Raw genomic sequence first — 26,243 nt, 5'->3', positions numbered from 1 at the left:
TGTGCTACAAAACAGGTAATTCGTATATTATGGTCTCTGACCCAAAGCTTGTATTTTGCACAATGAAATGTTGCCCAGCAGATAATAGTGATAACACACCAATTTTTTCCCCCTATTAGCATGTAAAATAAGAATAAATGCAGAAAATAGCAATAATTAAGGGATGCTTATGACCTTGCCTACGCAAAAACAACCATCTGGTCTCTGTTCTTCACAGTCTAAATAATTAATAGTGAAATATACTGGCTTTTAAAAACACACTCACTGAATCTATGTACAGTATAACAAATGCTGCCATTTAACGCCCTGTTTTATTAATCTTTATCCCCTGATGAGTTTCTCAACTGCCCATTCCATTGAGATTATAAATGGCTTACGTAAATTATGAGATTTAAACAAATAATTTTATCGGTTCTTATATGAAGAATGTCTCTCATTCTCTTAGAAACTATTTCCAAATTCCCTATTCAAAAGGCACACAGGTGAATTGCGAAAATGACACAGAATACCTAGGCATTGGACAGTTGTTCTTGTACATCTTAATTCATTCCCATCACCAGAAGCATCTATGACAGGCTGCTGGCAGTGATTGGGAGAGGTGCAAGGTGAGACGATGTCAACTTGATCCTTGTTCAGTCAGTTCAATGGAATAGGGAGTTTAAATCAGGATCCAGCAGCTGAAATATTTTATTGTGAGTCCACTTCTCTGAATGGAAACACATGAATGGAGTCCATGTATTGTTTAGTGTGTCTTCCCCACTTCCCTGGGTCAGCACTGGCCCTTATAAGCAAAAGGACCACCTGGAGACAGCATACAGTACTGTTCTCCTAAGAAACAAACTACTAACAGTGACATCTAGTGACAAAACAGACCACTGGCTTTTCTAGGACAACAGGAAACTGTTAAAACACAGATTCTTTTAAACAGCCAAGCATCTTGCAAAATATTCTAAGGCATAAAACACTCTGCTTCCATGAAACCAACCTGTTAAACATAGTTCTATCCAAATAAGTGTTTCAAAATTCAAGCCAGCAAATGGGCCTCAGGTCTCAGGTGAAAGAAACTGTACAGACTGTGGTAGGAGGATCGATACTAACACCTTTAGTATCTGTATTGTTAACTTATTCATTGTGTTTGCATCAATATGAAGACTGGTTCCTGTTATATCCATTTATTTTTCTGCTTTGTCCTTATGAGTATGATTATGTTTGTTTACTTACAGAAAAACCAGTGCATATTTTTTTTGAACAAGGAAGAAAAATCTGAAATTATTGTAATGGCAGGGACTTTCCAGGAAACACACAGAAGAGCAGACACCCAGAGCGAGTGAGACCATAAAGAAAATAAGCTTGGGGAAAGTTCCCATAGCAGTGGGGGACTCAATTTACAAATGGAACACACTCAACAGGAAGCAAAACGTGTTCTGCTTCCAAGGCAAAGTTCACAAACCAAAACACCTACTTCCAGGTTCGCAGCGTTCTTAATCCAAGTTGTTCATAAACTAAGCTGTTCTTAAACCAAGGTACCATCGTACAGATCTTTCCAACTGCCTCTTTCAGAGATTTTGACTGGGCTTTTCAGGCTTCTCTTTGAAATCACATGAGACTTGTTGAAGACTGGGGCCCAAGAGAAGAATGATAGCCAGGCTGGTTCTTAGGGATCCTAGCAGACAAACCTGTTAAGAGATCTCTGCAGGTAGCAAACTTGTTTCCAGGCTGATGCTTATATGTTAAACAAATGTTCTAAGTGCAGCATAAATGACTTAACAAATAACATGCTTGCCATGATGGCTACTTTCTGCAACCAATGTTGCAGGCCATTTGTCTCTGAATCCCAGCTGCTGGGAATCTTGGGTAGGGAGATTGTTGTTGTGCTCAAGCCCTGATTGTGGGCTGGACAATGGGCATCTGACTGGCCACTGTGTGAAAAGAGTGCTGGATGATATGGGCCTTTAGCCAGATCCAGCAAGGATCTTCTCATGTTCTTGAGGACTGATAGTACTGAGTGTGCTTTATCAGCTGCAACAGCTGCAACCTGTTGTAAACAGAGATACCCTGGCCACAGTTATCTGTGTTCTGGTAACTTCCCATTTGGACTACGAAGGGCTGAAAACTGGAAGCTTTAGTCAGAGTGCAGAACACAGCAGCCGTGATTTTGATTGGCACCGCTCACACAGGTCATATATTGCCAGAAATTTCACTGGCTGCTCTTCTCTATTCTCTCTCAGCCCTAATTAAAAAGATTTGCTACCTTTAATGCCCTAAATGGCTTAGGACCAGAGCATTTGAAGGAGTGCCTCTTCCCATAACAAACTTCCTAAGGTAAGGCCTACCCTGGATGGGGTTGCACTCCCTCTGAAGGAGCAGATACACAGTTTTGTGGGCAAGGACCTGGGTCCATCTAAGTCACTGGCAGTTCAGGCAGCCTTTGTGGCTAGAAGGACCTTCTACCTGCTGCAACCGGCACAACAGCTGTGGCCACTCCTTGGCTAGGGAAGCTTGACCTCAGTAGTGCAGGTGATGGCGACTTCCAAGACTGGATTGCTGCAATACCACTCTTATGTTTGGGTTCCCTTGCACTTCCCCTTCATGGATCAATGCCTTGTCGTGGCGAAGGGGCTTGAATAACTCAGAGAAGCTATGAGCTATGCCATGCAGGGCCACCCAAGATGGACAGGTCATAGTGGAGAGTTTTGACTAAACGTGATCCACCTGGAGAAGGAACTGGCAAGCCACTCCAGTATCCCTGCCAAGAAAACTCCATGGACAAAGACAACAGGCACTTCAGCCAGAAGCTGCAGTTACCTACATTGGCTCCCAGTACGTTTCCGAGCACAATTCAAAGTGTTGGTGCTGACCTTTAAAGCCCTTAACGGCCTCGGTCCAGTATACCACGAGAAGCCAAGTTACAGGGAACCAGGCAGAGGGCCTTCTCGGTAGTGACACCCACCCTGTGGAATGCCCTCCCACAAGAGGTCAAAGAGAACAACAATTACCAGACCTTTAGAAGGCATCTCAAGGCAGCCCTGTTTAGGGAAGCTTTGAATGTTTGATGGATTTCTGTATTTTAATATTTTGTTGTAATCCGCCCAGAGTGGCTGGGGGAACCCGGGCAGATAGGCGGGGTATAAATAATAAATGTATTACTGTATTACTGTATTATTATTATTATTATTATTATTATTATTATTATTATTAATATTATTACCATAGTTGCAGAATGCTGCAGCACAGTTGCTGACAAGAATGAGACCCTGTCAGCACAGAACACCTTTGCTCAGAAAATCTGAACTAGTTTGAGATTTGCTACCAAGCCAAGTTCAAGATGTTGCTGTTTGTATAGAAAGCCAAAAACAGCTTGGGACCAGTTTACTTGTGGGATCGTGTTACCCCCAGGGTGGATTTGATTTAAATCCAATCAATTTAAATCATGATTTAAATCACTAGTCAGTGAGACTTGATTTAAATCACTAATCAGTAAGACTTGATTTAAATCATTTTTTTTACAGAAACTCATTCTTGCTGGTATAATCTTAATGTTTACAACCAGATGAAGGTTTCATTTTTGGAATAACAAATTTTCAGAGTAGTTTTTACAGTTATTTCGAAAATTACTGATTTGGTTATACTATTAGAAATACATAGACAGATAATTATGAAATTATTGTAATCATTTCCTTAATAACAACTTAAACAATTTATTTAACTAAAACAATAACATTATATCATATGTATCCATGTTTGTTAACTGATGTGGTTAAACGGGTGTTTTTTTTATAAAAAAAAACTTAGACTGAGTTTTAGCACACATGAAAAACTGAAAACAAATCCTTATTTCCTGATGAATAGCCTTTGGACTATAACGTAACTTAAATCGAAAAACTATCTTTAGAAAGATTTTTCCTCCAAAAGCATTTTATATTAAAAATCCAATTTAAATAAAAAAACCCGATTTAAATTTAAAAAAACCAGATTTTTATCTACCCTGGTTACCCCACATATGCCTATTCAACCACTCCAATATAGGGAACTGGCACTCTTAGAGAGGTGCCACATAATGCTCATTCTGCAGTTGTAAAAATTTTTTATTTTATTGTGGAACTACCTACGCTTTTTAGCGTAGGGATGCAAGTGGCACTGTGGGTTAAACCACAGAGCCTAGGGGAGGCATCCCAAAACTGCGGCCCTTCAGATGTTTTGGCCTACAACTCCCATGATCCCTATCAAATATCAGGGATGATGAGAATTGTAGTCCAAAACATCTGGAGGGCCGACGTTGGGGGATGCCTGGCTTAGGGCTTGCTGATCAGAAGGTCAGCAGTTCGAATCCCCACGATGGGGTGAGCTCCCGTTACTCGGTCCCAGCTCCCGCCAACCTAGCAGTTCAAAAGCATGTCAACGTGCAAGTACCGTAGATAAATAGAAACCACTCCAAGCAGGAAGGTAAATGGCGTTTCCGTGTGCTGCTCTGGTTCGCCAGAAGCGGCTTAGTCATGCTGGCCCCATGACCTGGAAGCTGTACGCCGGCTCCCTCGGCCAATAACGCGAGATGAGCGGCGCAACCCTAGAGTCGGTCACCACTGGACCTAATGGTCAGGGGTCCCTTTACCTTTTCCTACACTTTGGAACCCCCTGCCTAGTGACACCAAGAAGACAACTTTGCTGTTCTCTTTTCAGTTCCTGCTTAAAACAGAGCAGTCACAATAACGGAAAGGACTTTTTCAGTAGTGACATGCCAGCTACCAAATTAAAATTCACTAGAGGAGTAAGGAAACAGTAGCAGAAATATTGGCCTTTTTCATGCCAGCCAAGAGTAGCTTCACAATCCAAGACTACAGTTGTATTTTCCCCCATATGAAGACAATATAGAGTGAGCATCTGTGATAAGCACCAAGGCACTGGCAGCTGAAATAGGGTCAAAGGAGTGGCAAGATGCAAATTAAGAAATCCTGCTGCAATAAAAACTGCAGAGCAAGAATGCTTCTGTGTAACAATGAGTGCAAGACAAAAGGTTCCCTCTGCAAGACAATGTTAATTGAACACATTTACTAAGCAGACCATTTCATTGTCAGCAGTACCGGTTGTTCAAAGGAGGCCCAGGACAACGGTTAAGACACAGTCATTCCCAATTTCCATAGCACACTCACAAATTCTCATGATGGTTCCCCCCCCTTCTTTTCAAATGAGTTAAGCATATACAGTGGTACCTCGGTTTAAGTACACAATTGGTTCTGAAAGTCTGTACTTAACCTGAAGTGTACTTATCCTGAAGCGAACTTTCCCACTGAACGTAATGGAAAGTGGATTAATCTGTTCCAGACGGGTCCGCGGAGGACTCAACCTGAAGTGTACTTAACCCGAAGCATACTTAAACCGAGGTATTTCTGTATTGTGGGAAAGATGCACTTTCCGGAAAATAATTTGTAGAAAGTGAAAATAATAGCAAAGTAGCCTGTTTGTGCCCTTTTTTCCGAATGTGCACATCCGACAAGTTAGCATTCTTTATTGTCATTATGAGTGTAGCATTCAAGAGACTGCAACAATGAGTGTTTATCTCCAAATGTTGATCAAACAACTACTATGCCTGTATTCCTCTACATTTTAGAGCATGTTGATGTGTTTGACCCAAGATGTAAACCCAACATTCTGCCTTGCAGTTTTGGCATCTGACCAGCTTCATCCACAACTGGAGACCTCCACACAATTATCTGGTCTGCACGTCCCATTAAACTTAATGTCACATTAAACATTATGCTACCATGCCAGTTGGCTTGTCATGTCATCATGATCAGAACATGGGCTTATGGTTTCTTACTTCCAACAAACCACAAGCAGTAACCAAGGTATGTTCTTGGCTCATGACTCATGTTTTGTTTGGAGGAAGCAAACTATGAACTCAGGTTCAGATGACTTGAGGAAGCCAGATTATGGCTTGTTTCATCAGTGACTCGGCAGCATGGGAAACACTGAGCAACGTGCATAAGCACACTGCCCAATTACATGAATTGCCATTTAATGTGATGTGCAAACTGGGTCATTATATAGCAATAGCAAAACAAAAACTGACCTTATGAACAATGGTACAGATGAAAGAGAACTGCAGCCAATCCTGGTTTTCAGAAGAATATTCATTATTCACGTTACATTTTTAGATGAACACAACCTATCTAAGGTGGTCACTTTAAACCACAATGTGTGAAGCAGCCTGTGGACTCCTACCACACTGGTACTTTACATCAGCTTTAACCATGATTACTACCAAGATTTATGCAAATCTAATGTGCCATCGAATCTGATGCACACCTCAATTTTCAAAACCTTGAAACCTAAAAAGGATTTGCTGGTGAATATGAATGTGCCATCAACTCTCACGTACACTCTAATTTTCATGATGTCATTCAGCCAGAAAAGGTGTGCATTACATTCAAGTAAATACAGTATTAAGTGTCTCCTACTCATGCTACCTTTGCATGACAACTGTTAAATCTTACTCAGAGGATTTTACATTATTTAGATGGGAAATTCTAAAAAGTATGATTCAAGGACCATTTGTTTTAGGCAATTTCAGATGGTCTCCAAACCCACAATGGAAATAATAAAGACTTGAAGGCTGAAGCATTTCTTAGGAGCGTCCACTGCATGCTGAGGAGGCAACTTACTTTTCTATGCAAATTCTAAAATTTACCATGAAAAGTGGTTTGCCTTGTTCGCAGCAAGGAAACAGCCTTTCAAGCATATCCCATACGGTGGCTTTAAGATAAGAGTAAAGTATGGGGAGATCTGCAAAGGACAAGCAAGCCAGATAGTGATCCTGAGTGCCATGATGGATTAAATAACGGATTAAATAATGCTACACAGAGCCACAGTAGCTTTATATAATGCAAGAGCTCCAGCACAAAGCCATAACTACTCTGGCCCTCTCACCTCCGTCTGTAAAGAAAATCCAAGAGACAAATGGAAGGGTTACTGCTCTGCGAAACACAGAAGATACTCTCTGACTGCCTGTTGTTCCAACACAGTCAGTGAATCCACAATCAGCCTGCAACATTCCTGCCTGTTATGCAATTGTATTTTTGCAAGGGTGTGCTAAATATTTAACTTCGAGATGGCTGCTTGGAGCAGTTTCAGAATAACCTTGCCATCTCTCCTTGAAGGTTATGAGACCGTGTTTCAAATCCCCATCACATAGCTATGTTATTTACATGCAGGTCTAATGCCTCCTCAAGCTGTCCAGCCTGTAAGCACAGCATGAAAATGGAAACTGATGAACATCTTCAAAGCACAGAGGAAAGCACAACAGAAAGGTCAGCTAGTTAAGGTGCATATTCTGCCTAATTGTCTCACTGGTGTACTCCTTTCACAGAGGAATTAAAGTTTAGAGTAGGGCTTCTCTATTAACACTACCTACATGCTGGTTTAATAAACTGCACGTTCATTCCGATGTTCCCCTCCTCCCTTATTTATGATTGATGTGGTTGCATAATAGTCTGAAAGAACAACCAATTGATAGCGAGTTTACAACAAGCATATATCCAAATGTATTTATTTTTTAAAAGTTCTGCAAAACTTTGCTACTGTAGTCTATCAATATTGTGGTCCAATAAAAGGTCTTGCTTTGAATTACATCATTTGTAATCAGGAAAACAATATCATTGCATTTTTTAAAAAATATATCCCTTCCACATGGATCAAGCTGTTGCCTTTAATCCATATTTCAAGCAATTCTGTTCAGCTTGACATTAATGGGATTATTTCACAGGAGCAGCAAGTATTTTGAATGCAAGCAAGTGCACACAAAATGAAAGCTGGATTCCCTTCTCTATGCAGCCCTAATGTTATCCTTGGCAATAGGATGTCCTCTGGACAGCAGTGGGGGGATGTTGAGGTTTGTGCAGTTTAATAGACATACCAAGGGGATCTAATATTACCTTAATATTGGGGGGTGGGGTGGACCATTAATCACATATATTACTATATTGTACTTTGCCTCAGGGGGTGGCACTGTGAGTTAAACCACAGAGCCTAGGGCTTGCCGATCAGAAGGTCGGCAGTTCGAATCCCCGCGGCGGGGTGTGCTCCCACTGCTTGGTCCCTGCTCCTGCCAACCTAGCAGTTCGAAAGCACGTCAAAGTGCAAGCAGATAAATAGGTACCGCTCCAGCAGGAAGGTAAACAGCATTTCCGTGCGCTGCTCTGGTTCGCCAGAAGCGGCTTTGTCATGCTGGCCACATGACCCGGAAGCTGTACACCGGCTCCCTCGGCCAGTAAAGCGAGATGAGCGCCGCAACCCCAGAGTCGGTCATGACTGGACCTAATGGTCAGGGGTCCCTTTACCTTTACCTCAGGCCAGCAAAATGTCCTGGGCCCTGGATCTTTTGCCTAAAACTATCTGAGAATTCAAATGGGAAGTAGTCCCATAGTGCAGGGAGCTGCTCCCTAATCCCCAAACACAAGTTCCCCTGCTTTGGACACCCTCCAAGGCAGAGTTTAATTGCTAGAGGTGGTGGTATATTTATATTCTTAGATGATAGGGTTGTTGTTTTTATTTTAAAAAAACTTAACTGGTTGTACCTGTATGCCAAAACATCTGGAAGGCACGAAGGAAGGCTGTTGTAAACCATATTGAAGTGGATATAATTTTTAACTAAAGGCTCAGGATCCAACCCAACAAGGTTTTTGCAAATTTTAATTTCACAAACTAAAAATGAAATAAATCAATCTGGAATTACTGAAACCATGTTAAACTGCAGGTGTATACTGCAGGTGTGGGGCTTAGGCCGAGAGACTGTGCCAATGCTAAGGTCATCTACTTAGTTCTTTAGATAGATAGTTCTTTTTGAAATCTTAAAACTCATTAAACAGGTTTCCACCCTCCCCTCTCATATTTCCCCATCAAAGCAAAAACACCAAAGAAATAAAGACTACGAGAAAGATGTAAAGAACTTTTGATAGGATTCGTGACTGTTGGGGAAAAATTCATAGGGAGAGAATCATTTCTTCCCTTGAGCACACAATTTAAAGCATGAACTTATAAAAAGGGAGCACTGAAAGGCAAACAAGAGCAAGCCCAGCTACATTTAACGGGCCAAAAAAATTATTATCCTTGTAAATTGAATGATATATAAAACATTTAAATCTGACCTGTTTAGAAAAGCCTTTTTCACTTATTTCCCCCCCCCAAAGGTTCACTTACAAAGCACCTTAACATTTTTTTCTGACATTGACACAATTAAAAAGTAACATTTTTACACAATTATGCAAGACACAAGAATGAATAAGAAGAATCCTGTATTGTTTAAAAAAAAACTGAGAAAAACAACCCCTAGCCCAAAGACCAGAAGGCTTTTTTCCCATTCATACAAACTGGCATGTATGCAATGCAAAGATGAGAGTCAATGAAGAAAACTGAATCCAGCATTTCAGCAGCCACCACTACCCATGAAAACACACACTACCAGTTCTGTGACCCTAAAGAACAGAAGACCAGCAAGGGGGGCAGGTGCTGTTCATTAGGACAAAAAACAGCAGAAAAAGACTCCACCTAGAAAACAGGAACTGAGCTAAGATTACTTCAAACACCCTTTCATGCATTCAGTAACCATGCTAAGGAGGCAGTGGGATCATGTCCACTAGTCATACATTCACATACACATACACACCCCTGTGGCTTCACATTTATTGTTAATATGAGGCATCTAGGCAGTTCTACATAAGCAGGAATCTGGACAATCAATGGGCAGAGGCTTTAAAAAATAGTTATGCCTAAACGCCAATGAAACCAATGACATTGAACTTACAACTTACTTTTCCTGGATTCTGCCCCAAACCTCATACCCCTCCAATTTAGTCCTAATTTACAAAAAGTCTGCATTTTTCATTTCCACCTTAATTAACAGCAGATCCCAGTCCCCTCTAAATTTAAAATCTGTGTTGAGGGTTGTATGGTATATACTACAGGACAGGTATGAATAAAAAGGAAAGGTGGGGGGGGGAGTCCCAGTCTGACACAAATATGAAATACAGTAGCATTTTTCGCGATCAATTCTTTGACCTTTCCGTTCTCTCATATATTGTAATAAGATTCCCGTATTTTGGAAGTGAACTGATACTACTGCTCCTATAGTCCCCAATAAAGGGAGAATTTAAGGGTTTGTCTTTGTATTTGCATTTTGCAACTGGACCTGGGAATAAAAAGGCTAGATGCAAGTGATGGGTTGAACCAGGACCACATTTTATTTAAAATATATCTGCAGGGGAAATGTGTGGGAACCTAATTTAACTTCCATCATGGGCAAGCCAAAAGCTGCCCATTCAAAGGGGAATGACAAGGCAAAGCTGCAAAGCCTGGGCCCACCCTTATGGTAAGCAAGGAGGCCTGCCTGGCCCACACGCTCCCAGCCCCACAACTGCAGAGAGATGTGGAAGTGGAGCCTCTGGCTTCTCTTCAGATCGTATAAATCTTTCACCTTTTGCCCTTCACCTTCAACGGTGTTCAAGGGTGCTCACCTTCTCTAACATTCAGCTTTCTTGCACTTTCCTGTGAACAATGTGACCAACTTAACCATGGAGCCAAATTAACCAAAACACCACCAATCTCTACACACCCACACCCACTGAATTCAGCACAGACGAGGCAATAAACCCTGCTTACTCAGTGTGCAAGAAATGGCCCAAAGGGGTGTGGCCAGCCAGGCTCATCAAGCCTCCGACCATGTACCTTTCCCTGTTTATCTGTTTGCTTTGTCACACACACACGCACACACACACACACAATTAATAAAAAAGGAAAGTTTGAAAACAGACAGTGGACTCATGGAGGAAACACAGAAGAACTTGATGACAGCACTATGTAAAAAAGTGAACACAATTAAACTATTCCACAGTAAACGTCTGGGGTGCAAGCAGTCCTAATTATCGAAAATCCCAGGTCATACCTGAAATGATATTTGGAGTCTAGCTTTTAATTTATAGTTATCTCCTCTGCTATCTGTCACTTTCACCAGTTATCTCTGGCAACACCATACAACAGCTGACCTGGGGAAAGGAATCAGCTGTTCTGTAAGCTTAATACCATATAATGTGTGGTGTGCTGACTGCAGACTTATTCATTAGGCTGAATTATTATGGTTTCTGAAGCACTCACATCTCTCACTGGCAATCCAAAAATAACTTTAGATGGCCAATTACATACAGAAGCAGGCATTCTTTTGCAGTAATGCCAATCCTAAGGGGCAGGAAGGATAGATATCACAGTCAAAGACTTACCTCCCTGTTCCTGCGGCTTTAACAGCAGCCAGACATACACAAAAATGGCAGGAGTATGGAAACAAAATAGTGGAGGGAACTTCACCTGCTTATTTCCGCAGTTCTGTTGTTGGGACGCCCAAAAGCAGGCCCGGTTAAAAACAACAACAAAAACCAGCTAGCAACCTTATTCCATAGCTATTCCCATGAAATACTGACCTGGCCACAAGCAACAGAAGCAGGGGGAGAATGTGCACCTATGTGGTTAGCTTAATGTCAGGTCTCTCTGGTTTTTTCCACAGAGCTTGACAGCTACTGCATTCCTTTCCAGGCAACTTTTCGGGGCGAACATGACAGAGGAGGCCAGGCCAGATGCGAAAGTGGTTGGATCAATGAATGTCAATTTTACTCAGTGCTTTTTTTCTTTAAAAAAAGTGTTTAGGGGTACTCTCATTCCATCTGAGACCATAGCTGCCAAGTTTTCCCTTTTTTCACGAGGAAGCCTATTCAGCATAATGGAATTTCCCTTAAAAAAGGGAGAACTTGGCAGCTATGTCTGAGACTCAGGAAACATTGCGACAGGAAATGAGACCGCCAGCGGGGGTAGCAATGGAACTGAAGATTCACTGTGTTAGAGAAGAAACTAAAAAGTTTAAAATTTTTAGTTTCTTCTTCCATTAGATTCACAAAATGTTTAGGGTTATGTGAACCCTTGTGTCCCCCCCCCCCCCCCGGAAAAAGCACTGATTTTACACTTGTAAACGTGTGTGTATGTGTGTGTGTGTGTGTGTGTGTACCCCTCTGCATCCTTCATCCCAGCAAGCAAGAAACATTATCAAGGTTCAAATACACATTCAGCAGAAAGACTTGAGGAGGGTGCAAAGCAGGGTCAGGGTTGTGTGGCCTGGGAGAGGAGGTGTGGCCTTTGGGAGTCCTGAGGGTCAGATAGCAAGGGCTGCATTCAGCCTCTGAAGTTCCCTATCCTTGCTTTATTTATATAGCTCCAGGGCCGGCTCTAGGTAGACCCCCGGTGGCGTAGGGCACCACGGCGCCGGCCCGCCCGCTGGCCAACCAGTCCGACGCGCAGCTGTGACCACGGCAACCGCACTGGGAAATGGGGCGGGGGGCGCCGGAGGGATCCGTCGCGCCGTGGCGCCAGGGGCACTTAAGACGGCCCTGTATAGCTCAACCATGTATGTATGTGTTCATATCAATAATGCACTATAATACTTCTCCCTGTGAATGGACAACTAGAGTGACATCCCCCCCACAACACACACATGTACGTTGAGGACTTAGGCTAGAATGTAGGAGATAAATCCATGAACAAAGATACCACATAGATGTTAAGGTTGTTGCCTAGAATCAGTCCCATCTTCACCTCCTGAGAGTAGATCCTAACAATGAGCATGCAGAAAGATAAATACAGTTTACATGGGTTTAATCTAAACGGCCTCAGTCCTGTATACCTGAAGGAGCGTCTCCACCCCCATCGTTCAGCCCAGACACTGAGGTCCAGCTCTGAGAGCCTTCTGGCAGTTCCCTCACTGTGAGATGTGAGGTTACAGGGAACCAGGCAGAGGGCCTTCTCAGTAGTGGCGCCCTCCCTGTGGAACGCCTTCCCATCAGATGACTTTTAGAAACCTAGCAAGATGGGTGGGGTATAAATAATAATGTTGTTGCTGTTGCTGTTGTTGTTTGTATCTAGCGATCTTTAGTTTGCTCCCTATTGAGTTTAAGATTGCCAGAAGCCAAGACAGAACCCGGACACCAACAACTCAGGTTGCTTACATGTTGCAGAACACCCAAGTTTGCTAACAGCTTAATCACTTTTGTGCTGGAGAACGCAGGCATAATGTCGCTCAATGGAGTAAAAAATAGTATGTAACCATTAAACAAAGTGTTGCTAACTGCAAGGTCAGAGCATTGCTCTTCTCTGCATGAGGAGGTCACAGCGCCTCAAGGGGAAGCCATCTGTGAGGTTTTGAAATACGCTTCTTTGTAAAATAGGAAGCAACAGTTTAGGGCATTCCGTATACCCTTCACAGAGACAGACTAATTATTAATGGCAGTTTACCGCATGGGAAGGGTGCAGGCAGCAAGAAATGGCTTTTCGCTGTAGATCTGATCCAAAATAAAATGTCTGGATTAATAAAATTAAAAAAAACTTTTTTAGCATATGTATGGGGAGAGGGTTCCCCATTCCCTCTGTTGCAGCCTGTTTTCCTTGCAGCTATTTATACCCACGTGAAGCAACGCAAGTCGCAATGTGACACACATGGTCGCAAAGCAAACATTTGTGCAACCTGCCAGTTGATGTGGAAATGCTGATGGGCTCATTTCAGCTACAAATACAACTTTTAGGACAAGAAGTCCAAATTTCATATAGAATTGCTAGAAGGCAAAACAAAATTATTGTCTAGAATGTATGATTTGTTGTTAGATTGGGATACAAAAGATGAATTGACAAAAGAGGCCATGATTAAATGGGCAAAAGATTTTGGGCACAACATAGACTATGATTGTTGGTTGAAGCTGTGGAATCAATCGATGAAATTCACTGCATGTACCGCACTGAAAGAGAATATGTGGAAAATGATATATAGATGGTATTTAACTCCAGTAAAATTATCTAAAATGTATAGAATGAATGACAGATTGTGCTGGAAATGTAAGGAGAGGGATGGAGACTTTTATCATATGTGGTGGAAGTGCGATAAAGTTAAAGAATTTTGGGATATGATATATAATGAACTGAAGAAAATCTTTAAATATACTTTTCCAAAAAAACCCGAATTATTTCTGTTAGGAATTATAGGTCAAGAAATCAAAAGAGAGGACAATGTATTATTTTTATATGCAACAACAGCGGCCAGGACTTTACTAGCCCAAAAATGGAAGACACACGACCTACCGACGATCGGAGAGTGGCAGACAAAAATGATGGACTATGCAGAATTAGCGAGACTCACTAGCGGGATCCGGAACCAGGGGGAAGCAAGGTTCCTAAAAGACTGGAGTAAATATGTGGATTATATGGAAAAAAACTGTAGAAGTTTAAAAACTCTTGCAGGGTTGAAGTAAATCCTGTGAATTGAATGTGAAGGGAAAAATTTAAGAAACTGCGAGACAAGCTTTGATTAGAAAACCTTATGAGGGGAGGGAGGGAAGTCATAGTAAAAGGTATGTAGAGGTGTTATGTTATAATTTGAATGTTTAAAAATGTAATAATTGGAAAATCTAATAAAATGTTATGAAAAAAAAAAAAAACAAATACAACTTTTAGGCCTTTCTGACTGCATAAATAATGTCTGAAAAGGTAATGGCAAGAAATAAACTGGGATTTTTTGTCGGAAAAGTAAGTGACTGGGTTGCCAAGTCTGAGTTTGACCTGACATTTCATTGTTTTCTACTCCTCAGGGGCCCTCCAGAAGAATTTAAGATGAGGGGACAGCGTGAGGGAAAAGTTATTTTCTGCTTGGCTCAGTAAGAGCTTTTTGCTAGTAGCTCAGTTCCCATGTCAATCAGGTTCTGCTCTGTGACCCATGGAGAGCAGCTAGGCTCCCCACTTCATCCACCAGACTCTTCTTCCCTGATCTACGTTTCCAAGCACAATTCAAGTGTTGGTGCTGACCTTTAAAGCCCTAAACGGCCTCAGTCCTAAAGGAGCATCTCCACCGCCATCGTTCTGCCTGGACACTGAGGTCTAGCACCAAGGGCCAGAAGGCAGTTCGTTGTTTAGGGAAGCTTTTAATATCTGAAGGACTATTGTATTTTAATATTTTGTTGGAAGCCGCCCAGAGTGGCTGGGGAAACCTAGCCAGATGGATGGGGTATAAATAAATTATTTATTATTATTATTATTTACAATGCCCCACCCTTTATGTTCCAGGCTCCTGTCTCTTATCTCAGGAATGGAGGTTCCAGAAATCCCAAACTTTGAAATTCATTTCTCAATCTCTGTGTAGCAAAACACTGCAAGGGCTAAAATGTTTGCAAGAAATGATACTGTCAAAATAGTTTATCATGTCCACCAAACTGTAAATTGGAATCTATTCTGCTTTAAGATCGGCTCTGGGTGTTGTGCCATGGCAGGAGCAATAAACATCACAACACAAATAATAAAGTGGCATTATAAAAAAATAACTGCAGCAGTCAAAGCAATGCCAGTCAGTACCAATGAATTTTAGAATAAAAAGCAAAGTAAAAAAAAGTACATATTTACCTGGCATCAGAAGCTATAAAGTGATATAACCTACCAAGCTTTCCTTTCCTTGGCAGTTTACAATATGCAAGCTACTTACAGTCCCCCAACCCCAGTATTGCTATTGTTACAGTTTATTTATTTATATTTATATGCCACATTTAGGAAAAACAGGCTTCCAACACACAAATACGTAATTTAAGCACAAAGAAACACAGCTTACAAAAAATTAAGACAACAAAATCTATTTCCCCCCAAAAAAGTGTTAGAAGCCAGATACAATCTTGCCAAAACAAACAAACAAAGACAATTGTTACATTCCAACCCAAAACGTGCATGCCAGGCTTATTCCCTGACATGCTAGTTTTCTACACCCAGGGATTTATTTATTTTTATCAACTTGCAATTTCAAATGATACAGCTGGGGCATGTTTACCATTTCCACGAGAACTAAGCCAAAGCTTTGAGACAAAAATGGATCATAAAACCACCCAACACATTAAACTAAACTGAACTGATGACACGTCGTGGAAAGGCTTGCTTGTATATTGTTGTTTCAAATCATTTACCCAAAACATCCTATTGAGGGAAGCTCTTAAAATATCCTTCTAATACAGATGGTCCAATGGCATGAATACTGCCTACATTTATCTGTTAAAATAAACACAAAAAAGGCTTCCTTTTAAAAGGAACAGTTCAGCTTTTACCATTTTGGTGCTATCTGTGACCTTCAAATCAAATCAAATCAAACTTTATTTGCGTAGCCGACAGGCCATAGCATCATCTGTGACCTTGCATCAACAGCCATTCTTGCTTTCTGCATTCATGGGTCTTCCCCCCCCCCCCCATTTTAAATAGACTTTCATTAATTTATGTTGGAAGCTACAGGTTTTTTTCCCCTCTTTGCTGTTTCATCCTCTTGTAAAGGGGGACATTGTGCCAACTGGAAGTTACTGAAGTGCACCTGTGAATGGTCTGAGCTCGCTTTTTTTGCTTTTGCTTTTTAACAATGAAGAACAACAGGAAAAAATCAGCTTCACAGCTGATTTTAAAATAGGAGGGTTCTTTTGTAGTCAGAAGATTGTCTTGATGACACACCTTGTTTAATGAACCAATTATTGTCAGGGCTGCAGTATTTCAGTTTAGAGTATATTTAATTAAAAGCTGATTAATCTCTTGATTAAATAATGTAGGGAAAGTATTTCTCTTTTGAAAAAAAACATCTTAAAAGCTTTTGCCCAAGTCACAAGACCAGGATATTATTATCTGATTAGAACTATATTAAACTGAACATGCCTCTAGCCCACTTTTACAGTGCAATTTAATGCATGCCTACTCAGATGTGAGACCCATGGAGTTCAGGTAGGGGTGTATAGCAGGAATGGGGAACCTATGGCCCTCTAGATATTGCAGGACTCTAGTTTCCATCATCCCTCACCATTGACCATGCTGGCCAAGACTGATGCGAGTCCAACAACATTTGGAGGACCAGAAATTCCCCATTCCTAGTGTCTCAACTGGGTCCCCCACCCCCAAAAGGTTTGCTTTTCTTCATCTCTCTAGGATGGCAATCTATAAAGGAAAACATGGTCCCTCCCAAAACACTATGGATTGTATCCAGCTAAATTCTAGATGTTACTTAAATAATAATAATAATAATAATAATAATAATAATAATAATACATTTTTATTTATACCCCGCCCTCCCTGGCCAAGACCGGGCTCAGGGCAGCTAACACCAAATATAAATACAGTAAAAATATTAAAAACAAAACAAACAGTTGATTAAAATGTAAGTTAGAATACCATTTAAAATGCAGCCTCATTTTAGTAGTAGCCTATAGATCAAAGCCATAAGGGGAGAAAACGTCAATTATTCCCCAGGGCCAACTATCCATGCTGGTCCTACATGGGCCAGCAAAAAGAACAGAGGGAAAAATTATATACAAAATCCCATATGAGGGGTTCCAAAAAATAAAATAAAAATGAGAGGGCCAGGTGGAACAGCTCCGTCTTGCAGGCCCTGTGGAAAGATGTCAAATCCCGCAGGGCCCTGATCTCCTGTGGTAGGGCATTCCACCAGGCCGGGGCCAGAGCTGAAAAGGCCCTGGCCCTGGTTGAGGCCAATCTAACCTCCTTGGGGCTCGGGATTTCCAAAGTGTTGTTATTTATGGACCTTAAGGTCCTCCATTGGGGCATAGGTACGGGAAGTCTTTCAATTTCTGAATATGACGAACATTGAATGCAATCCTATGCAGCTGGGTAAAGAAGATTCTCAGCAGGTACGTGATAAAATTCGATTGCTGTAAAGAAGCATATATAACTCCAAAGCCTTGATCCTACATTCCATATTTCCATACTTGTGCTAATTGCTGATTTCTATCGCCGAAGCTTGAAAGATGCCTGTCTCACCTTTTCTTTAAGACCTTCAAGGAAGGGATTTCACAGCCTTCCTCGGCAACCTGTTCCAATGCTGAACTGTTCTATAATTAGACAGCTGCAATTTCTTGCAGTCATTTCTATTATGCACTAGGTTTCCTAATGGCAGAACAAAGAGCGAGGAAGGCTGCCTTTGGATGGCCTTCTGTTGAAGCCTGCAAAATGAGCCCTGTCAGATTTAGGCAAAAAGTCTGTCTAGTTCAGCAGCGGACAAACAGATGCTTTTGGGAACCCCACTGGCAGGACATGAAAGCATAAGACAATGTTTATATTTATAAGAATGTTACAAAACTGCCAACTCAATATTAAAAAAATGGCAGTGTACATTAAATGAATTTAAAAAATCATAAAATAGAGAACAAATGACCAGCAATGAATCACATTAAAAAAACTGCTGAGCAAAAGAAACATGTTTTCAGAAGGTGACAAAATAACAAACTCGTAGGGTGCCTGTCTGATTTCAATAGGAACTAGTATTCCAAATTACTGATGCCACTACACTGATAAACCTTGGCTCCCATAGAAAATATAAAAGAATATAATCTCACAGTGGGACATTCAAGAGGGCTTTGTCCAGGTGATCACAGTGATCTGTCCAGTGTATAAGGGACAACGTGGTCCTTCAGTTAATGTCTGTGGCACAGCCATAGTCTTCAAGGAATAATTCAGATCCTTTTGCAACGTAGGATTTACCATGTGACCAAGGACAAAAGCTGCCACAAGAACAAAACTATTTTTTTAACGGAACGACATTCTTTTGCAATTTGGACTCTAGAGGGAGTCATTTGCTATAGATGTTGCACTGGTAATGGAGACTTGCAACAGAAAGGTGTGTTTCCCCATTCCTTTTTTTTAAAAAAATTCCAATTCTATTTTACAAAAATATTTAAAAGGTTTTCTTTAAAAAAAAAAGGAGGATTTGGACTTGACGCTTTTGTTTCTGCTGACACCCCGTTTCAAATGTTCCTACTACCACCTTCTCAAGTAGCGTTTAAAAAATGTCTTGAGAGTTTGGTCTTACTGCAGCCATCATTTTCCAGCTTGATTTAGGTAAGTGGACTTATTGCATGCACAGCTAAGCCTCCCCTGTGTGAAAATATGCAGTAGTAAGGAAAGGGTGAAATCATGAGATTAATGCTGAGCTTTGCACATTGTGGTCCTGGTTAAAAAAAAAAGACAGAACACTGTAACCAATTAAAGATTATCATAGCATGTTGCATGCTATAACTTTATGGCAAAATGCAAGAACATAAGAAAAGTTCGTTGGGTCATTCTAATGAATCCTCAAGTCCAGCACCTTGTTCCCAACAGTGACTAACCGAATACTTCCAGGAAGCTCAGAAACAGGGCACAAATCAAGTCAGATGGGTGGGGTGCAAATATAATAATAATGGTGATGATGATGATGATGATGATGATTTGCAACAGCCCTTCCTCACTCTTTGACATCCACATTTGATATTCTCTGAACACAGAGCTTCCATTCAGCTCTCATGGTTAATAGCCATCAATAGGATTTTGCTCCTAGAATTTGCTGTTCCCCACCCCCTTTTAAAAATCACCCAAGTCATCCTTTCCTGGCCAAATGTCCTCCAAATGTTGTCAGACATCTATCAGTTTCTATCAGTCCCATCATGGTCAGTGTTCTGGGATTATGGGAGTTGGAATCCAACAATACCTGGAAGGCTGATCTAAGCCATGGTCACAGCCTATGGAAGCCAATTAGGTGAGTCAGGTATGCATCATTTTTGGTCCATGTACAATAATCTTAAATGGTAAATGGTACCACCAAGGGTAGGCTCATGGCTGGGGAGAGGCAAACAGAAATATTATCCCTTCCAGGAACTTGCCAGGGCGCTGGGTAATTTACTCACTGCATGTATGGGGTGTGACCTTTCACAAAGCCAGATTCTCATTATAACATAACTCTGAGGACCATGGGATCTCGTGAAAAGGAGCAGCCCTCTTACAGGCTTGCTACTTCCTGAGCCTCTTCACAACGTGGGGGGGAGGGCATTCCCCCTTTGTCTTGTGTCTCTTAAGTCAAAGCCATGTATGATACCCCTTCCCCATCAATCCTCAGGAGAAGGGTAGGGCCAGTGGAAAAAATAAATTTAGCTTGGCTACCAAGGACAGCCCAAATGTGTGAGCACCTGGTAAGTGCAGTTATATAAACCATCCACTATGCTATCCTGAAATGACATCATGTGGATGGATGTATTATGTATGATTAATAGATGAGATTGGTACAATAAGTCGTTCTTTGCATCTTTCTAGCTTTATATCTCTGTTTCACAACATAACATCCTGAAATGACAATAATGAATCATTTTATGATTCATCTAGTTTTATTTATCTACATGGCTTCTCTTATCTTCTTTCTTTCTTTCTTCTTAATTTTAACACAGTTGGATAGGTTTTCAAATCCTGGCATTAGTCAGGTGCATAAAAATCCAGACCATCCCATAAAATTTGAGGCAGAAGGTCTGATAGCACTTTGGTTTTGATTTCATAAGAGAATGGAGAAGGCACACACACACGATGTGCCAAAAATATATTTCTGCCTCATCATCCTCAGAATTATGCTTGCATATACCTCATACAAGCCTAAAAGGAATTTCCAAAAATGCACCATAGGTTGGCAATAATATTGATGCAGAAGCAAAAAGGGGAGAGAGAGAGAGAGAGAGAGAGAGAGAGAGAGAGAGAGAGAGAGAGAGAGAGAGAGAGAGAGAGAGGGATGGTGGATTAAAGGAAGCTGCAGTTACCATAGAAACCAATGAGACCAACTCAACACTGTGTACTTTGTAGCATCATCATTCTGTGGCTGATGAACCCCAACGGGAAGCATTGTTCCTGTCCCTATGGAAACCTAGGGAACAACCCACACTGTAGTCATGGGAGGTTAAAGCAAACTGGAGCAAATACCTTCCAATTCAGCTATGAGCAATCTCTCCTACTGAGAGCTACCACCGATTTACACACACACACACACACACACACACACACACCACAGCACATAAACCAGGCACATCAATAACAGACCCAAGCCGAGCAAAGGTGTTTGGTCTACAAATTAATTTTAAGGAAAGAAGAAGTGTTTGCAGGCAGCTTAACACATGTGAACACCTAGGAAGCGGATTTATGGCTGAACCTAATCCCCATGGCAACCCACAAGAAGGTTTAATGCTCAAAATAAACTGCTCCACAAAATGACTTTTTTTCCCCTAATACAAACCACTACCTACCATTGGATAATTAGCGACGATTTCATCCACCCAGGTGATTATATTTCAAACTAGGAGCTCCTTAGCTAATTATTGCACTAGTAGAGACCCTGAGCTAGTACGCCCAACAGAGACTGTAGCTTCCTACTTTCCTCCTGTGAGGGTAGAGCTTTGAGTGTGTGGAGCAAGAAGAGACAGGAAGAAAAGCAGGAAAGGGGAGAGTCTTGCTCTACTTCAAAGGCTACTGTGGTGGAGTGTGTTAAAAATAATTTAAATTAAGTAAGTAAATGTTCGCCAAAATCAGTGCATATTGCTACAGTTCTGCTCCCCAAGAAACCCTTATCTACTTCCATGTAATATGTCATGCCAAAATCAACTCTTAATTATGCCAAACAAAGATACCATCCCAGGAATTCAAATGTGCAAACATATTAATTCATAGTTTAGTGATGCTGGCCGAGTTCACAGTTATGACTAACACAGTTGAGAAAGTCTGAGCTATAAGGGAGGCCCAGGCTCATTCAAGTCAAGCTCCATCTCAAAAGGGGGTTCACCCCCAACCTCTATCACTGCGCCTGCTAGATCTTTCCACTTTTGCAAGCAACCCCACCCCAAAGCTTCTGTGATGGAGGGAAGGTAACAGGGGGCACCAAAAGCTCACTTGCTGGGTTTGGCCAACTTTGCCTCTTAGCACCTGATCACTGTTGGGAGGTTACAAAGCTGACCATGTGGTGAATACGTATTTTTTGCAAATGTTCTAGCTGAACGTTCAAAAGAACCAGGTGGATTTCAAGGGAAGTAGGGCCAGGGTTTGTTGGCAACGCATAGCAGGAATCACATAAAACTAGAGCTCTAACAGGGCAGGGCGCGGGGAGGCGCTGCTGAGCTCTACTCTCAGAGCCATGTGACTTCTAGGATTCTCAGATGATCGCAGTGAACTTCTGCAGCGGAAACCTTAGGCGTACGCCAAGAACCCTGGAAGATGGTTCAGGCACAGTCTGTTGCAATCTATCCTACATAACACAAAAATATATGTAAAGCCCATGACAGTGAGCAAAGTTATAGTGCATAAAACATATGCAAAAAATGTTAAAATATATTCTTTCCAACCATCAAATTAGGTGGTGGAGAGGAGCATCTCAAATGTTGTTTTCTTTTAACAGCGTTATTTTCGAAGTGTTCAGGATTCATTTAGAACCGAATTAGCTTTCACAAACTGTTCCTGGTTTTGACAGCTGCCCAGGCAAAGGATGTCACATTTTAAATAATTTTCACACATTGAGCTGCTGACAAGTTTTCTAATTTTTGTAACATGGAAATGAAAGAGAATAGGGATGGACGGATATCCTCAGTTTCCCTTTCCCCCCTCCCATTTTTGCCCCATGGTTTGCTTCTGACCCATGTTCTGGTTCTGCCTGCCTGCCTGCCTTAACTTAGAAAGAAATTGAATTAATTTTGGAACTGGTACGTGCACAGTCTGGTGCAGTTTTCATTTTGTGGCATGTGTTTCTTTATCTTTGCAGGTGATCCAAGACATGCAAGCACAGTCAAAGAAATTGTGAGCCCTTCAAGGTTCCTTTTTGCAAAGGGCTTTAATGAATTGCGTACCTACATTCCTGTGGCTTTAGTAACCAGCAGGGAAACCGAAACTTATGCCCCACGTGTGCAGCACTTTGAGCCAACACAAAATCAAAAATGAAGAATAGTGTATAAAGGATATAAAAACAGCTGGATTTTGTGGATGCAGACTGAGCTAGAATAGGTTTGGAGATGGATACTAGGCTCTCCAACAGGACCCAGGTATACTAACAGACCTTCCAAATGTCCCTATTTTCCAGCAAAAGTCCTAGATTTACAAAAGCCATCCCAGTTTCCGATTTGATCCTGGAACGTCCCATATAATCAGAATGTACATCATCATTAATTATTATTATTATTATTATTATTATTATTATTATTATTAGTCCTTCTGGATTCAGAGACACTTACTCCTTATTGGGCATAAGTGGACATCGGACTGCAGCCTTACAAAGTTTTTTTTTTCCTATGGAAAAGCAACTCCTTGACTGGACTTGATATAAAGAGATCTGGTAACTTTTGATTTCTTCTAGCATTTATGAATGCAACTGGTTATTTGTTTCACAGATGGAGAAACGTCTTAGCTCACTCCATGAGCACTCCTTTCACAGCTAGCTATCGGGTAGGCAGATCTCACCAGCTGCCAGATATGTGCTGCAATCCAAACCAACTCTTTCACACTTTGATTGAAGGTAGGAACCCATTTCATGAAGAATGAGATGAGAGCCATACTAAACTGTAAAGGGTAAAGGTAAAGGGACCCCTGACCATTAGGTCCAGTCGTGACAGACTCTGGGGTTGCACGCTCATCTCGCATTATTGGCCGAGGGAGCCGCCGTATAGCTTCCAGGTCATGTGGCCAGCATGACAAAGCCACTTCTGGCAAACCAGAGCAGCACATGGAAACGCCGTTTACCTTCCCGCTGTAGCGGTTCCTATTTATCTACTTGCATTTTGACGTGCTTTCGAACTGCTAGGTTGGCAGGAGACTAAACTGAACAATATGCAAAAATAAATGACAAAAACAACAGAGAAAGGGTCCTGAAAATATTAGCCTTTGAAGCTCTTGCCCTTTTACCATGAGTCTTATTGAACATATGGTACCGCCTTATATGGGTGAAACCATTGGCCCATCCTGCCAAGTACTGTCTGCTTGGCAGCAAGTCTCTAAAGCCTTAGGCAAGGGACTTTAGCTTCCTTAACCCAAAAGGCCAAGGACTCAACCTGGAAAGTTGTGCAGGCAGAGCTCTGGGCTGCACAACTGAGAGATTGACCACCCTCATCGGAGCCCTTTTCCAAGGAAATAACTGATCATATAAGAATGAAAAAAGGGTGATTTGAAGAAAGAACTATTAATGAAGTCCTGTTTTTTAGATCAATTTTCACACCACACCTTAATAACTTTTTTTTTCTTTGCTTAGCAAATAAATCTAGGTGGCAGTTGCACAACAGCTTTCTTTGTGTGAGGGCGCCAAACCAAAAATCAATTGCTACTATTTCTTCTCCCTCAACACCAGTGTTCAGTGAACCACTTCCTAAAGGTTATTTAATTGTGAATCTGGAAGATTGATTTTGATTTAAACTGTGGCCTACTGTATGAAAAGGTACTGTAATTTCTTCATCTGTCACTCTGGCTGATCTAATTTTGATCTGCAACTGACCTACAAAAAGCCATAATCTTTTACTCAATAAAACAGAATTTTCTGCAGTTGGCTTTCAAGGGGAAATGATCAGACCTTTCAGGAATACACGGCGTGCTAAGTCACTAAGAAGCAGAGGCGGGTAAATATATTTAAAAGATTTTCAATAACTATGCCCTCAGTTTCAGCTGAGATTTTACTTAAAATATCCACAACCCATAAATTCATTGGCAGAAATTTCCACAGAAACGTTGGATGCAAAAATGCTACCTAAAAGTAAGCTGCATTTCTAAACCGATAGTAAAACAATGTGTCGTTAAGTACATTTTCTTCCTATCTTTTTCAATTATATTGCATGTTAATAAAGCAAAATATACACATTTAGTTTTGTTTTGCCATAAAGCAACCAAACCCAAATGTTGATCCATTTTTTAAATAAAAAAATCCTAACTACCATTGTAAATGTCAATATACTGTATCCAGTTTTAGTGAACCATTGCAACAGGCAAAACCATGAAAGCAGGGTATTCATATTGGCTATATATATTCTATCAAGAAAGAAAGAAAAACAATACCACATTTGTCATCTCATCTTTTCTTTTCATAGAGCTAGGCTGTTTTTAAACAGATCCTTGTTGACTTGTGTGGCGAAGATATTGACATGCCTTTTGGGGGTGTTTTTTTCACACACAAAAATGCTAATTACATCTAGTGTTTGTTGTTTGTTAGACTAAATCCCATTACTTTTAATTTATCCAAACTAAACATAATCTGGCAATGTGTATAGAGACCAAAAATTTTATTACATCCTTTGACTGTTTCTGATATATAAAATTTTAAATATAAAACCATGTTACCTGCATGGTGCTTAAGCTTATATCAATAAAGGCCCAACTGGATTCCTTATATGTACAGAACACACTGTTCTATACATGGTCCAAACTGGCTCTATAACACTTGCAAACAAATCTTTAAAAATAATAATAAATTAATGGTGTGGGTGCATGAAACTTAATGATAAAACCTGTTAAAAGTCCACAGTAATGATACTTCCATAATATAAACACTTTGGACTCAAACCTAACAATACAAGCTCTAAATCTCAATTAAATCTAGGCAATTAACCCAAATTAGCATGTTGGCTGCAGTGTGTCCTAGCAGGCAGCCTACCTAAATTCATTTTGCATAACAAACGAGCCTTGTTCCCATAGGGCCTGGATCCAAATTACTTACACCCAAATAAGGGGAATCTTTTCCCTAGAGGCGAAGAGCTCAGAACCAGGCTCAAGGGAGGCAAAAGATGTTCCACATTTTAAATTCTCTAATAGAACTACGGTAGCCCTCTTTCCGTTCACAAGGTTCCATCAAACTAAGTCTTACTTAGACCGACTGGAATCAATAGACTTAAGTAACTTGAGTTTATATTTTCAGTGGGTCTACTCTAAGTATGATTAATGTTGGATATTGCCCACCATTTAACAACTCTACAGGGATAACAGTTAACTAGAGTACTGAATACAAGAAACTTTTGGAGCTTTTGTGGCACAAATGCACCATTATGGGGAAGACTTGCTGTGCCTGGAAGTGGGTGCAAATTACGACAAAAATGATGCCTATCTTGAATATCAGAACCTCCCCAACATTAGTACAGTAGTTAATTTTCATAACCTTAGGTGTCAGAACCAATACATTTCCCTTCAACAGGAAGAAACTTCCTGTGCAAAAATTAGTCTACCGGGGTCCTGTGGAAAGGAAAGGGTTTTCTGAAGACAGTTTGTCACATAATATGGCACCTTGATACAAACAATATTTACCTGGAAGATGCATCTCATTTCTCTTATTTGAACTAACTCTCAAATACATAGGTTTAGGAACAAAGAGTTAGAGTGGATGCACATGGCCAGCCTTTTCA

The 26,243-nt window shown here is 40.9% G+C and overlaps 1 protein-coding gene across 7 annotated transcripts in view; it reads right to left on the bottom strand.

Moving 5' to 3' along the window:
• Window positions 1-26,243, bottom strand: part of LOC118096077 (calcium-activated potassium channel subunit alpha-1) — a 550,308-nt gene that overhangs the window by 380,781 nt on the left and 143,284 nt on the right. The gene's annotated exons all lie outside the window — the stretch shown is intronic.

This window comes from Zootoca vivipara, chromosome 5 (genome assembly GCF_963506605.1).
Source record: "Zootoca vivipara chromosome 5, rZooViv1.1, whole genome shotgun sequence".
Taxonomy (NCBI): domain Eukaryota; kingdom Metazoa; phylum Chordata; class Lepidosauria; order Squamata; family Lacertidae; genus Zootoca; species Zootoca vivipara.
Note: the sequence above shows the minus strand (reverse complement) of the source record. Positions and strands in the feature narration are given on the sequence as shown.